Here is a 14,403-nt window from a genome sequence, read left to right as displayed (position 1 = left end):
TCAAGGGCCCAACGGCTGTGCGGATCTTATTGTGGCTACACCTGGGATCGAACCATTGACCTTGTGGGTCCCAGTCACGTACCTTAACCACTATGCTACAGGCCGCCTCCTTTATGGTTTGAGGACATTGTGATCAGTAATGTGTTACTAGACCAATGTGTTACGAGAAAAGAAAATTGTGATTTGAAAATTTCTACAATGGTTGTCTTTCTCTCATATGCTCTCTCTCTCTCTCTCTCTCTCTCTCTCTCTGTAACTCTCTCTCTCTCTCTCTCTGTACCTTCACCTACATCCTGCTTATTTCTCTACATTCTGCTGGGTCTGCTGGGGGTTTTTTTCTCGTTAAAATCAGCATTCTGTTAAGACCCAGGTAACCAAGTGAGGTTAACTGCTCTGATTGATTCATTAAAGGTACAATAGGTAAGATTTTTGTGTAAAATTGTAAATTCCTTCCTTTCATTGAAAAAGGCTCACTGACATGTTGACTCACCCTCTGCCTGTGTTTATAGTCCTTAAATTTGGGTTTCAAAATCTACAGTGTGACGGCCTGACACTCTGTACCAAAACATTGTATTGCTGTACAATAATTAAAGCTCATTGGTTGAAAATGGGTTCTAATTGCCACAGCCAATGGCGTTTCAATGTCAGCGCGTTTACAGAGAAGGGGGAGGGATAAAGTGTTGTGGTTTGAAGGTGTTTGGTGCTGCTATTCCTCTCTTGACGGTTATAAGCCCGAAATTACCTATTGTACCTTTAAGTTCAGAGTAACAATGAAAAACCAGCGGACCCTGTAGCTCACCTGCAGTAAACTATATACAATAACGACCCCTAGTGCTGAGTCAAACACAACGCAAACCAGCTGCTCACCAACTAAACATGGATGTCCAAAATATACACAAGGACGCCTGCTAGTTTTATAGTCATGGTCCTGGCAAAGAAGAAGGTTAACGCGCAAACTGTATTTAATGCTAAAAGTTTAATGGTGTATTGTTGTTGCTTTATGAGTATGAGTGTATCTTTTCATCACCCACCATAATTTTATGGTTGCTCTTCGGGTATTATTCCATATAATGATAACCCCTCCTTTCAGATTGATAAAATAATATTGATTTCCAGTGTTCATATTGTTTACTGCTCTGTTTTACAGTGTACAAAGTGAAAGTCTCTAATGTCAGCAGGAGCCAGTATGACAGATAGGAAATGGAAATCTTGTTGGTCATAAAGGAAGGTAGAGTATGTTGTTTTTTATGCTGGAGTTTCTTTACACCAGGCCTATCACAATAAGGTTTTACAGTGTTGCTTAAACTACACTGAAATTTATTTTTGGAATCCTTGACCAAGAACGAAATACTGTGAATAGAACTACAGCAAACTGTTTTCTCTTTCTCTGTCTTTTTAAAATTTTTCTGCAGTTTTTATATCCTTCGCCATTCGGCATTGAGCTCTTTCCAACCGCTTATTTTAAATGTCTTCTTTCCTCGCCTCCTTTCCTCACTCCAAGCTCCACCCAGTGGAGGAGGCAAGGAAAGGAAGCAAGGGAAAGAAGCGGGGCTAGAACAGAGCGATGAAGAAAGGAATTTCCTTGCTCCTTCAAGCGTCACTTTGAAGCCACGTCGATTCCAGACATGACAGACGTAGAGAGGTGGATCCACAGGTTGATTCCAGACATGACAGACGTAGAGAGGTGGATCCACAGGTTGATTCCAGACATGACAGACGTAGAGAGGTGGATCCACAGGTTGATTACGGACATGACAGACGTAGAGAGGTGGATCCACAGGTTGATTCCAGACATGACAGACGTAGAGAAGTGGATCCACAGGTCAATAATTTATACGCCACACGCTTTGAAACAATAGCTCCGCAAAGATTCGCTTGTGTATCCTTACTCAAGAAGCCTCCTGACTCCTACATCCTTCAGGGAGCATTTGGAATGAAGTGGATCCACACAAATCTTTGGCTGAGAAAATTGAGAAAGTTTAGAAAATGTTGTATGGTTTTTAACGGGGCCTCAAAACAATATTCCATGTCAGTCAAGCCCCGGGGGAGACAAGGCCGGATAATACGAGCGATGAGAAAGGCCCCGCTGTGTCACCCCCCATCCTCTCTCTGTATGACAGGAAAGGAGGAAGGTGTCCAAGCGTCGGACCGAAGACCCTTTATCTCACACTCGGGGTGCCGCGGGCATCTGGACCTCCAGGAGGGGAAGGAGTACCTCATCATGGGGCCTCCTGAAGACATCTGGCATCAGGACAGCGCCACCCGCAGGTGACCTGGGGTGGGCTTGGGTCTCCACTGTGTGTCTGTCTCAGGGTTCTCCACTGCGTGTCTGTCTCAGGGTTCTCCACTGCGTGTTCGACAACGTGTCTGTCTCAGGGTTCTCCACTGCGTGTCCGACAGCGTGTCTGTCTCAGGGTTCTCCACTGCGTGTCCAACAGCGTGTCTGTCTCAGGGTTCTCCAGTGCGTGTCCGACAGCGTGTCTGTCTCAGGGTTCTCCACTGCGTGTCCAACAGCGTGTCTGTCTCAGGGTTCTCCACTGCGTGTCCCACAGCGTGTCTGTCTCAGGGTTCTCCACTGCGTGTCTGTCTCAGGGTTCTCCACTGTGTGTCCCACAGCGTGTCTGTCTCAGGGTTCTCCACTGTGTGTCCCACAGCGTGTCTGTCTCAGGGTTCTCCACTGCGTGTCCGACAGTGTGTCTGTCTCAGGGTTCAGTGTTTACCCAGGACGGCAGTGCTGGTAGTGTTTCCCCTCAGGTGCCGCTTGCTCCTTGCGTGAACGTCACTCGTCCTGTGCTGGTTCGGGTGGCACACGTCTCGACTAATTTGGTTGTAGCTTTACCTAAACTTTCCTCTGTGGTCTTATAGCTGTATTAAATGCTCCTTCTGTCTGGTTAAATAGCTAAATTTTACTTTTTCATTCAAAGACTATTGGAAGGGGGCTGTGGGTGGTTTGGCGATTAAGGTCATGACTGCTGTCTGTTCTGGCCCACGGTGGTGGTATGACCGTCCTGTGGATGTCTAGATAGCAGAGTCTTCCAGTCCACTTTCAAGTGCAGACTGAAAACTCTCCTCTTCAGGTTGCACCTTCACCCTCCCTACCTCAGTGCTATAATTAGCCATGTGTATGCTATAGGTTATAATTGCAGTGATGTATAATTATTTTGGTATTCGGGGTATTCTAGCTGCCAACCGTGATATGCTAGTTGGGAAGATTACACAGTAGGCAGCACGTAACAGCTGCAGGGGCCGTGGCTAGTGATGTGAAAGAGGGTTTATGGGCAGCTACATCCTGTCTGTTTTTGTAGAGGATTGATGGATGAATTGACTGATAGATAGATGAAATGATGGATTGATGGATGGATTGACTGATGGATGGATGGATTGTTCCAATGCAACAGAACCGTGCTGAGTTTCATGGGTTCAGGTAGAGAGGCATCATGTTGACCACTGCTCTGTCTGAGAGATTGGCCGATTACCTCTCTCAGGTACACCTACACCCTGGGGAAGAGGAGCTGGGCGGACTGGTGGCCCTCCGAGGCTGAATGCGGGGGCGACGTGGGACTCGCCAAGAGGTGCGCCCAGCTGGCTGCGTTTATCTCTGCCCTGATGGAGAAGGGCTGCCTGTCCTGAGTGACTGAAACTATGCAGCTTTGCCAAAATTATAGAGCCCCGTCCCTGGATTCATGGGACCCCGGCATACCTCAGACTGTTGTACCATTCCGCAGAGTAAATACACACATTGCCATGCACTGAAAACTATACCATAGTATACTGAATAGTGAATGTGATTGTGTGGCTCTCCAAATATGTTTTCCATTACATGCCAATATATTACATGCCATGTTTGATTAAGAAGACATTCTCTGTCAGTTACATTGATAGGCATCCCACTGAGAGAAAGGTGGCTACAATTGTATTTATGCATTTCCTAATGTGACAATAAAACATAGTTCAATGCAATTTAAGTTTTATCTCTTTCAGCTGTATACAGTGACACAAACGCACGGATTGTGCGAGCTTACAGACCCTCCAGCATGAGTATGGTCTTGAAGGCACCTATCAGAGCTAGGATGTTCAGCGGTTAAACATCTGGGTGGTCGTTCAATGACGCTTGTATTCAATCTTTTCAGACTCTTCACGTACTGTGCATGGTTGTGGAAAGGACAGGCATACATATTGATGAAGGTTTTCTCATAAAAGCAGTTTTAATTGAAGTAAAGCTACCTGTTTAAAATAAAGTTAACACTCACAAAATAATTTAGCATATGATCGTTGAATTTGATTGACATGATTCCTCTGACAGACGCACACGTTACCTGATTAGTTTTCTCTGAACAAGATTAAAGACGCTTAAGGCTGCAGTTTAAAGCAGAGCTAGACAAATAAAGAGAAGAGCTGCAAATTAAAGGGCAAATTACAATGAAAAAGAGATTCAACTGAATATCACTTTAGTGACAGTTGGTTCGAAAAACACGAAGCATTTCATCATAGAAAATGTTGGTGCATAGGGTATGTGATCCTCTTGTTATTTCATCTGTAAAAAGAAGAATATTAAAGTCAGAAATAGCACAGACACCACTGTAATAATAATATTAATAATAATAATACAGAAATTGTTAAAATTAGAAACACACTTGCTGGCTGAATCAGGTTTTTTAATGCATTTGGGCCGGGGTGAGTGGGTTGTTTAATGCATTTGGGCCGTGGTGAATGGGTTCTTTAATGCATTTGGGCCGTCGTGAGTGGGTTCTTTAATGCATTTGGGCCGTCGTGAGTGGGTTCTTTAATGCATTTGGACCGGGGTGAGTGGGTTCTTTAATGCATTTGGGCCAGGGTGAATGGGTTCTTTAGTCCTTAAAATAAAAAATGAAGAGGAAAGCAACTGTATCCTGAAAAAAAACATTTTAATACCGAAAAAATACGCACCCTTTTCAGCATTTTCAGAAGGTTCCAGAACACACACCAGCTTAATAAATGCAGACCACTATCATCGCAAAGTATACAGTGGCTTCCCTCTTCATTTTTTTTAGCATTTTGGACATTTGCCTTTTGGGAACCCTATTTTCCACTTTTTTGTGTTCTTTAGCCCTTACCATCACTAATGTCACAGAGATGCTGTAGAGGAGGGTGATGAGGAAGATGATGAGGAAGGCACAGGCCGTGTTCCAGATGTCCTCGGGGCTGTCTACGGACAAGGGCTCATGCGTGTTCTCATTGAAGTACTCGTTGTCTGAGCTGATCTCTTCAGGAGAGGGAACAGCAAGAAATGATGACAGTGCTGAGCGATCAGTCAGCAAGGGCAGCTAATATCACCCCTCTAAGATACTGATAATATTACATAAGGCTAACCATACTGTGTACTGGTGGTCCTCACTCACTATGGGGCGACATGGCTCAGGCAGTAAGAGCAGTCGTCTGGCAGTCGGAGGGTTGCCGGTTCAATCCCCCGCCTGGGCTGTGTCGAAGTGTCCCTGAGCAAGACACCTAACCCCCAAATGCTCCTGACGAGCTGCCTTGCATGGCAGCCAATCGCCGTCAGTGTGTGAGTGTGTGTATGAATGGGTGAATGAGAAGCATCAATTGTACAGCGCTTTGGATAAAGGTGCTATATAAATGCCAACCATGTTGTTACTCTGCACTTCATTGATCAATTAAATCAGTCGATTACGCACTTAACGCACCTCACCTGGTTTCTCACGTCTAAAGTGGTTGTTGTATTTCAAGGTGAAACTAGTTCAGTCCGGCTCCCAGCTGAACATGGTTTAGTTGGTTGACCAGTTCAGACCTACTACCAGCTCGACATGGTTTAGCTGGTTGACCAGTTCAGATCAGCTCCCAGGTCAACAAGGTTTGACCAGCTCAAGTTATGTTTTGAAACAGCTGGTAGCTGGTTGACCAGCTCATACCCAGCTTGACCATTGGCTAAATTTTTAAGCTGGTCAAGCTGGCATAGCTGGATGTTACAACAGGGGAACATCATTTGTTTATTAGTTGAATTTGGTTAATTAGTCGAAATTGTGTTGGGCAACACGCCGGCCCTTTTCATTGCATTACATGTAATTTGGATGATGCTTTCTATCCAAAGCGACTTACAGTTGTTTGAGACTAAGCAGGAGACAATCCTCCCCAGGAGCAATGCAGGGTTAAGGGCCTTGCTCAAGGGCCCAACGGCTGTGCGGATCTTATTGTGGCTACCCCGGGGCTCGAACCACAAACCTTGCGTCGTGTACCTTAACCACGACGCTACAGACCGCCCTTTGGCGGGGTCAGGGAGACGCGGCCCGCGTACCTGGCTGGCTCTTGCTGAGGGAGAGGCTCTTGGTGGTGTGGGCCACCCTGCAGGTGTACGTGGCGCCCGGCTCCCAGGAGGCCTGCAGGTGGCTCCAGAGCGTGAAGGTCCCGTCGGCCGCGCGGTACAAGTCGCTGCCGTTGGCACCCGGCAGCTCCGTCTCGCCGTTCAGGACCCAGGTGACGTTGATGGCGGCCGGACTGAACCCGTGGACCAGGCAAACGAGTCCCCCGGAGAACTGCAGCAGGGTGGCTTGGGGTGGGGAGGGGGGCGCCGGGGCTGGAGGGGGAATGTATAGGGAGCGGTAATTTAATACTTCCACCAGAGGTGGAAAGTCTCCAAGTGCCGGAAAGTAAAAGGTCCTGCCATTTGGTTCTTCCAGCCGTGAACTCAGCCATGAACTCAGCCGCGAACTCAGCCGTGAACTCAGCCATGAACTCAGCAGTTGTTCTCACTGAAGAACTGTGCTAATTAGCAAATCCAGGTGACTGGGAAAAAATCATTATAATACTGGGGAGGGCTTTTACTTTTACTGAACCTGGATTTTACACCCGTGACCCAAACTGCCACCAACTGGACCTACAGGCCCGTGGAGGGTGGGCGTGCCCCTATGGAGGCTTAGGGCTGGTGTTTCTTCCCTTCTATTTCTCTGTAAAGTGTATGTGTGACAGTTGTCTGTGAAAAGTGCTGGACAAATAACATTGAATTTAATTGAATTCATTCACACAATGCAAAAGTGCCTAAAAGGGTACAAATGCTTGTTGCTGGGGCGGTTCCCTATCGGTAAATACAATTAATAGCCATGAACATATAATTAAGTTGTACATTTTCTTTGCTTGGAAAAAAATGTGTACATTACTGTACTTTCATTTGGGAAACGTGATCGTTGAAAACCTCCACTGTCACTTAATTTCTCAATTTTCACACACTTATATAGGTGAAAATATGATTGCAGACAAAGATACATCCAAGCAGAATTATCAAGGAAACACTGTCAAAGAGACAGAAAACTCCTTATGAATTCATACAGATGAATTATTTTCTATGTATTTCAATGTTAGATTACCTGTCCAGATGATAGATGTTTACTTTAACCAAATAGCCCCACCTTGTGGCCACATAACATTTTGAACATAGTGTTACCACATCTATCCCCAAGGTGGCACTGTTGTCTAAATCTCATTTAATTTGGAGTATTACTGTCAGGACATTCTGTCAGTTTTGGTAGTCTGTTTGAATACTCCATTTGTATGCATGATTATGGGATTTTTCAAAAACATGTTGGCAAGATCAATGAAATGAGTGGTCCTTCGTCATTTTAGTTGCTTAATTACCTGTTATCAGAAAGGTCTTCCTTACAGGGCTGAAACATTTGTTTCGGACTTCACATGCAATTGACATCATGGATTTCCATTCATCCTTGGTGAAAGTCCTGCTGTGCACAGATCCCTGAATTCTGTTCTCGGAGTCCTTAAGTTCACGGTAGTCTGCTGATTCAGACTCACTCTTGTCCAAGACCCAGAAAGCTTTGCTTTTGTAGGAGGCAAACACTTCACAGGTCGCTGTGAAAGCCCCACTGCTTTCATCAATATTCAACTTCAGAGACGGCGAAGAAATGGGATGAGCTGAGAATACAAAATGGGGTTGAAAGCAAAATGTGCATCACATTGACATGTATACTGGCTGTTTCCTGATGTAGTTATTTATCACTGGCAGATAGGTGCCATTCCCTAAAGAGAGAGGAAGAGAATTTCACTCAGTGAGCACTTTATTCTGTATTTGTTAGACTTCTTTTTCAGACTTATTAAGTCTTCTGTTGCTGCAGCCTATCCACTTAGAGGTTTGATGTGTTGTGTGTTCAGAGATGCTCTTCTGCATACCACTGTTGTAATGCGTGGTTATTTGCGTTATTGTCACCATCCTGTCAGCTTTGACCAATCTGGCCCTTCCACTCTGGCCTCTCTTGTTAACAATGCGTTTCTGCTCACAGATCAGCCACTCACTGGATGTTTTTTGAAAATTCTCTGCAAACTCTAGAGGCTGTTGTACGGGAAAAATCCTAGGAGATCAGCAGTTATAAAAATACTTAAACCAGCCCATCTGGCACCAACAATCATGCCACGGTCTTACGGGTGTTCCTAATGAAGTGCTCAGTGAATGTATATATCATTTATTATCAAATAGACAGGACAAATCTCACAATCTGATTGGTTAATAGCAGTGACAATGTAACCATATACCAGGGCTATGACTCGCAGTCTGATTGGCTAGAATAGGGACAGGGAACAGAGACCTTCTTGCTGTGAGGCATCAGTGTGACCCACTGCCCTGCCGCACTGCCCCAGGACAGGCATGGGCAAGAACATTTCTGACAACTGACCTCCATGTAAACCAGTCAGGGCGACTGCTACTTACTTCTGCAAAAGCTGGTGGAGAGCTCTTGTGATTTTCTATTTTGCGTAACTTTGCAGGTATACAATGAGCCAGAAAGCCATTTCTCAAGGTTGACGTCCACCTGGCTGGTCTGGTTGAACTTCTTATCTTCCCCCTGCATATTCCACACAGCTGGTGAACCTTCAAAACGCATGTTGTCCTCTTTCCATTCTACTGTGATCTCTTTTGGGTAAAACCCGGTCAGTGAGCAGACCAAAGTGACTCTTTGGGCTTGTGCTGGGTCACTGCTGAGCTGGTAGTACAGAGTCATACTGGGAAAGAGGGGTTCTTGAGCTGCAATGAAAATGAAAGAAATAAGTGTGAAACATTAACCCCAGTAAATGAATGAAGAACATACATTAAATTTATTCAAATTACAAATACACAGGGGATTGGAGAACTCAACTTATGTGTGTGTGTGTGTGTGTGTGTGTGTGTGTGTGTGTGTGTGTGTGTGTGTGTGTGTGTGTGTGTGTGTGTGTTGTATGCCAACAGTGAGATTTTAAATGAAATAATTATGGACATTAATGTGCATTTATGTCCATGTACTAAACACAATAGGTGCACTCAGCTTGAGAATGACTGTATGTGAGAGAGAAACTGAGAATGTTTGTGTGTGTGTATATGTGTGTGTGTGTGTGTGTGTGCGTGAATTGGGAAAAATATGATCTCAGTGACTCTGACTGTGGAATGATTGTTGGTGGCAGACAGGGTGGTTTGAGTATTTCAGAAACTGCTTGTCTCCTGGGATTTCACTCACACACTATTATCTCGAGTTTGTGGACAATTGTGCAAAAAACTAAAAACATCCATTCTGTGGGCAGAAACGCCTTGTTAATGAGAGGAATCAGTGGAGAATGGCCAGACTGGTTAAAGCTGACAGGAAGGTTACAGTAGCAAATAGCATCTCTGAACACACAACACATCAAACCTCTAAGTGGATTGACTACATAAGCAGAAGACTTAATAAGTCTAAAAAATAAGTCCGATAAATACCTAATAAAGTGCTCACTGTGTGTATGCTTACTTGTGACAAGACTGATGACCAATTTAAGCACATAAGATATTTGGCATGGTGTTCCCACATCTGTCCCCAAGGTGACGCTCAGATCCGGTTGGGATTTGCTCCAAGCAATCGATCCAATTCGACAAATAAATTACATATGAAATATGTGTATATAGTCCGTACAGTAGGTTTGTTGGAAAAACTTGATTGCAGTGATACATGTTGTCGGCAATACATAGGAAACGCAGTATCCAACATCCAACCAATATTTGACACCTCTCGAGGACCAGGTAAACACTTTGCAAACATTATTTGAAAATTGTACCAAGCAAGTATGGAAGCTCCAATAAAATCTGAGTAAGACTAAAATTCCGGCTATAATCATTTAACAGAGAGCACTGCAGGTCCTCATATCTGTCAGGAGCAGTTTTCTCGTGACATAAGTTACACATTCATGGAAACAAAAATATATCTATTCATTGTACTTATTTCGTTGTTTACTCTCTTTGAAATTACAATATGTTTCATGCAGCTATTTCTTTGAAAGATTTTGAACAGGTGTATAAAACCCCTTGTCGCTACGGTGACCAGAGACACTGACGTCATCAGCACGAGACGAGACAAGTTTAGTCAGTTCAGTTGAGACATCGTGTCAGTAACAGCTTCGTTCTGCTGGGGTTAAACTAATCATCCTAAACCAAGTCAGTTACTCGATACTTTGGTTCCCATTGTTCCTTATTTGTTGTGGATACATGTGTGCGTGCAAGAGCATGTAAGTGATGTTTTCCCTACAGTATACTATACGAATATGTTCGACTAGGAATGTTAGCTAGCTAACTAATATGTAGCCTGGCGAATTGTTGTATGAAACTGTGCTTGCCGTTTATTCCAGTATTACGTGCGCAGCGCGATTGTATAGTCTATGCTGCCATCTAGAGGGACTAGAGAGTAGTGTTATACTGTTAACTTGGTTAAATTGAATTTATGCTGTCGTGTAGGTCTACGCAGCCAACGTTATTCCAATGTTATTACTGCGATCAGTGATTCTTTATTCCTTTCTGTTATATTTCAGAGGCCACACAAACACCCATGTTTATTCATGCTGTAATGTACCATAGACAAATTACAAGTAAACATCTCATCGAAACTGTGAAACAAGTTGTGGAAGTCAATCCTTTATTGTGATGTTCGCCGCTTTCTGACCGAAGCAAGGAACATCAGGCTGTTAGCAAGCCAGTCTATTCTCTGCACACTTGTGTCAACTACAACAGGAATTAAGATAATTTCCGTTAGAGGTATTTATTATCAGCTTTTTATTGCGGATTTCGTATTTATCTTATTTAAAATAAAATATATGTGATACTACTTATCCTATCGCTAAGACGAAAAGAGTGAGCCTATTAAGTGATATCTTCAGGTTTATCACTCTTTGCTGAAATTAAGCTCTAAACGCTATCGAGAAAAAAATGTGTGCAGCTCCTAAATTGTCGAATGTTAATTAAATTTTTATTCAAACAGAGTAGGACATTCATGTCCAACGGAGACCTTGCGTACTACTGTAAGAGTTGACTCAACACTGAACAGTGTACTGGATGTTTTCTGACACCATCTACTTTGATTTGTTTGTTCAATGCTTGCACTTGTTCAGTAAATCTACAGCAGTCAACAGAGATCTGATAATATAATAATTATTAGCATTGTATGGTCTGGATATTTGATATTCATAGATATGACATTTTATATTATTCATTAATTCACAACCTGAGCATAAATATTCACTTTTCAGTTTAAATGTCATGGTGGGAGGTAATACCCGTGGTGATCGCTAGAGGGCCTAGGATCATTGGTAACACCTGTTCCTCGTTTGCACCAGGGGAATTGCCTTCCAGCAGAGTATTTAAGGCCAGTTCTGACTGGTCTAGGGTGCTTCTGTGTTACCGTTCGCCCTAGCAGAAAGCCGGTAAATGAACAAGGCTCGTGTGAGCCGGTGGTAGAGGGACGTTGTCCCCGGTATGTGTATTTTAGTTTGTGTATTTTAGTTTGTGTATTTTAGTTTGTGTTTTGCCTGAGCTGCGCCTCATGGGTCTTTTGTTTCATGCCTAGCGGTTTTTTTGCTAGGTTGTACTTTTATTTCTGAACTCCCCATTTATCTGTATCTGTGCTCGCCTTTAAGCACAATTAGTTTAGCACGGGCTAGTTTTTGTTCCTCCCTTTCTTCTGGGAGTAGATATTGTTTTTCGGTCCTGAATATCCCTGTAAACCAACCCCAGCATTCAGGGGCGAACCCTAGCGCGTTCGCTGAGTAGGGGTCTTCTGGTCGCTCCTGGCTTTCCGCTCAACCCCCACCTTATATTAAAGGGTGGTTCATGGTTATTCATATTCACATTTTATTTCGTTCATAAGTAAATTATGGAAAATGTCACCAGGAACTTGTAGTACATCAAAGTCTACTGTAAATCACACAAGATTGGCTCTTCTACAAACTACAGCACCGGGTCTTATCTGCGCTACACTTTGTTACCAGACTCAGGTTTGACTCGGTGCTGCTGCTTTCACGTGTAATTTGATTCAGAAATACATTGCTCTTTAAATCCATGTTTGGTTTGGCTTGCCATGCCGGCGTAAAGGTAGCAAAAGAAAAAACGCTGCTATAGTGGGTGATGAAAATACCCGTCATGCAAACCCGCGCGGAGAACGAGAAACGCAGCTGCACCGGGGCATCGGCGAGCTGCAGGTGACGGTTCTTTGCGGTTGAGTTTCGGTTCTGTTTGCACAATCTCGGGTGCTATTTCGGGACCTGGGTGTTACTTAATGTTTCTTTCCACAGAACGATCTGCTTGCTGAAGCCTAGCTGCCCGCATGCACCGTCGCGTTTCCTTATTCTCCGCTACTCACAGCTGTGAGAAACGACCCTGAACCAAAGACCAAACTTAACCCCGTTTGAACTAATTGTTAGCGACATGAGTCCGTAAACTAAATAAAATAAACCCAAATAAAATGACCCGTCCACCACACAAGCCGCCGTGCAGTGGCTATTTAGTAGGTAGGCTACGGAAGCGCGTGTAGGCTACTTCTTGATGCCGCATGGACCAAGGCTACACTGCAAAAAATCAATTTTGTACACGTATATATTCTAAGGTTTTCAAATAAACCTAAAACGTTTTAACGCGCCTATTTTATTCAGTTTTTATGACCGGTTTTACAGGCCAACCGTTGAAATATACACAAAAATATTGTCATAGACTGATTTGGACACGTAGTGTGTCGCCTTCCCATTGTCTTCCAAATTACTAGCCTTTTATCCATAAATATGAAATGGATAAATTCAAATGTTGGGCGCCTTTGTGGGTAAGTGCCACCAGAATCATTCACAAAGAAATCTCACAATAACACTGCACAATACATTTCAATGGCAAGTTGGTACGGGACCTTGCATAGCATCATGTCTGTTACATTTTTACTATGTAATCCTACCAAAAAAAATCATACAGTATCAATTTTAAAGAAATGTCAAACAAATTGACCCCAAACATAATAGGAGGGTTAATTGGGAATACCTAAAATAAATACAGTATAGGTGAATAAATGTAGGCTTATATGTAAATAAAATGACACCAGTGAACTGCAGGCTATACTAGAGAAATGTGTCTCTTTGGAAAGTTAAAACTATCTAGGTTAATTTATGTGATATGAAATTGAAAACATAAAAAAGGGAGTTATTAACCCTTTTGGTTGATGACCCTCTGGGTCTCATAGCCATGGATGTCATTTTTAGAGCTAATCTATGCTATGCTTTTAATTCCTGGTATTTGTAACATAATTTAGCAGTTTGAGCAGAGATGGCAGTTTAAACCAATTAGGTGGGCAATCAGATTAAAACTTGATATGCTGAATTAGTCATTACTTATACCCTTTTTATGAAAAAATTAATGATCAAATATTAAGATACACAATTATATGTGTACTGTGCTTACAAAAAAAAATGACGGAACAATATTGCAACAATAATGATAGGCCCCTCGCCTTTGTCAATAATGTAACGGCTGGTAGCAGCAACAGTTAAATCCGAAGTGTACTGGAACATTTTCTCTTCTCAAGTTCAATCGAATGCCAAAATTGGGTGGTGCATCATCCCACAGCAAGGAAATGATCCCAAACATACACCAGTGCTCTCTTCCTTCTTAATGATGATGTTCCAATTAGTTTGTTTCGGGAAGCCAATTGTTTGCCCCATATTGGGTCAGCCTCATAATGGCTACCTTGACTGTCATTGGCCAAACTCTGGTCCTCATGTTGACAAAGGCCAATAACAGACTCCAAAGGCAATCAAAAGCCTGGAATCAAGATAAGGTTAGACACTGAAAGCTTTCTTTTCCCTGCACCGAGGAAGTGAGTGAATACACCTGACAAATCAGAAACAACTGAGAAGCCAACTGTCCAATTGCTTGTGGTCCCCTAAAATGAAGGGACTATGTATAAAAATGGTTGTAATTCATGCATGGATCAGCGTATATGGTGGTAAATACTATAATTTAGGAAATTATAGGAGTACGGAGCGAAAAGAACATGAATTGTACCACTGTCCAAATACTTATGGACAAATATTTTTCCAATTAGTGTTGCATTTATGGATCCAATATATATGAAATTATAATAAAATACAAAAACAAAAATG

At 43.0% G+C, this 14,403-nt stretch overlaps 1 long non-coding RNA gene across 1 annotated transcript; it reads right to left on the bottom strand.

Annotated features, from left to right (window-relative positions):
• Positions 1-4,232: 4,232 nt before the first annotated feature.
• On the bottom strand, positions 4,233-6,421 carry LOC133115214 (uncharacterized). Its single transcript, XR_009705611.1, has 3 exons — positions 6,290-6,421; positions 5,094-5,242; positions 4,233-4,534 (listed from the first exon to the last, which is right to left on the bottom strand). It is a non-coding gene; the product is annotated as an uncharacterized LOC133115214 (long non-coding RNA).
• Positions 6,422-14,403: the final 7,982 nt, after the last annotated feature.

Source organism: Conger conger, chromosome 2, assembly GCF_963514075.1.
Source record: "Conger conger chromosome 2, fConCon1.1, whole genome shotgun sequence".
Taxonomy (NCBI): Eukaryota; Metazoa; Chordata; class Actinopteri; order Anguilliformes; family Congridae; genus Conger; species Conger conger.
Note: the sequence above shows the minus strand (reverse complement) of the source record. Positions and strands in the feature narration are given on the sequence as shown.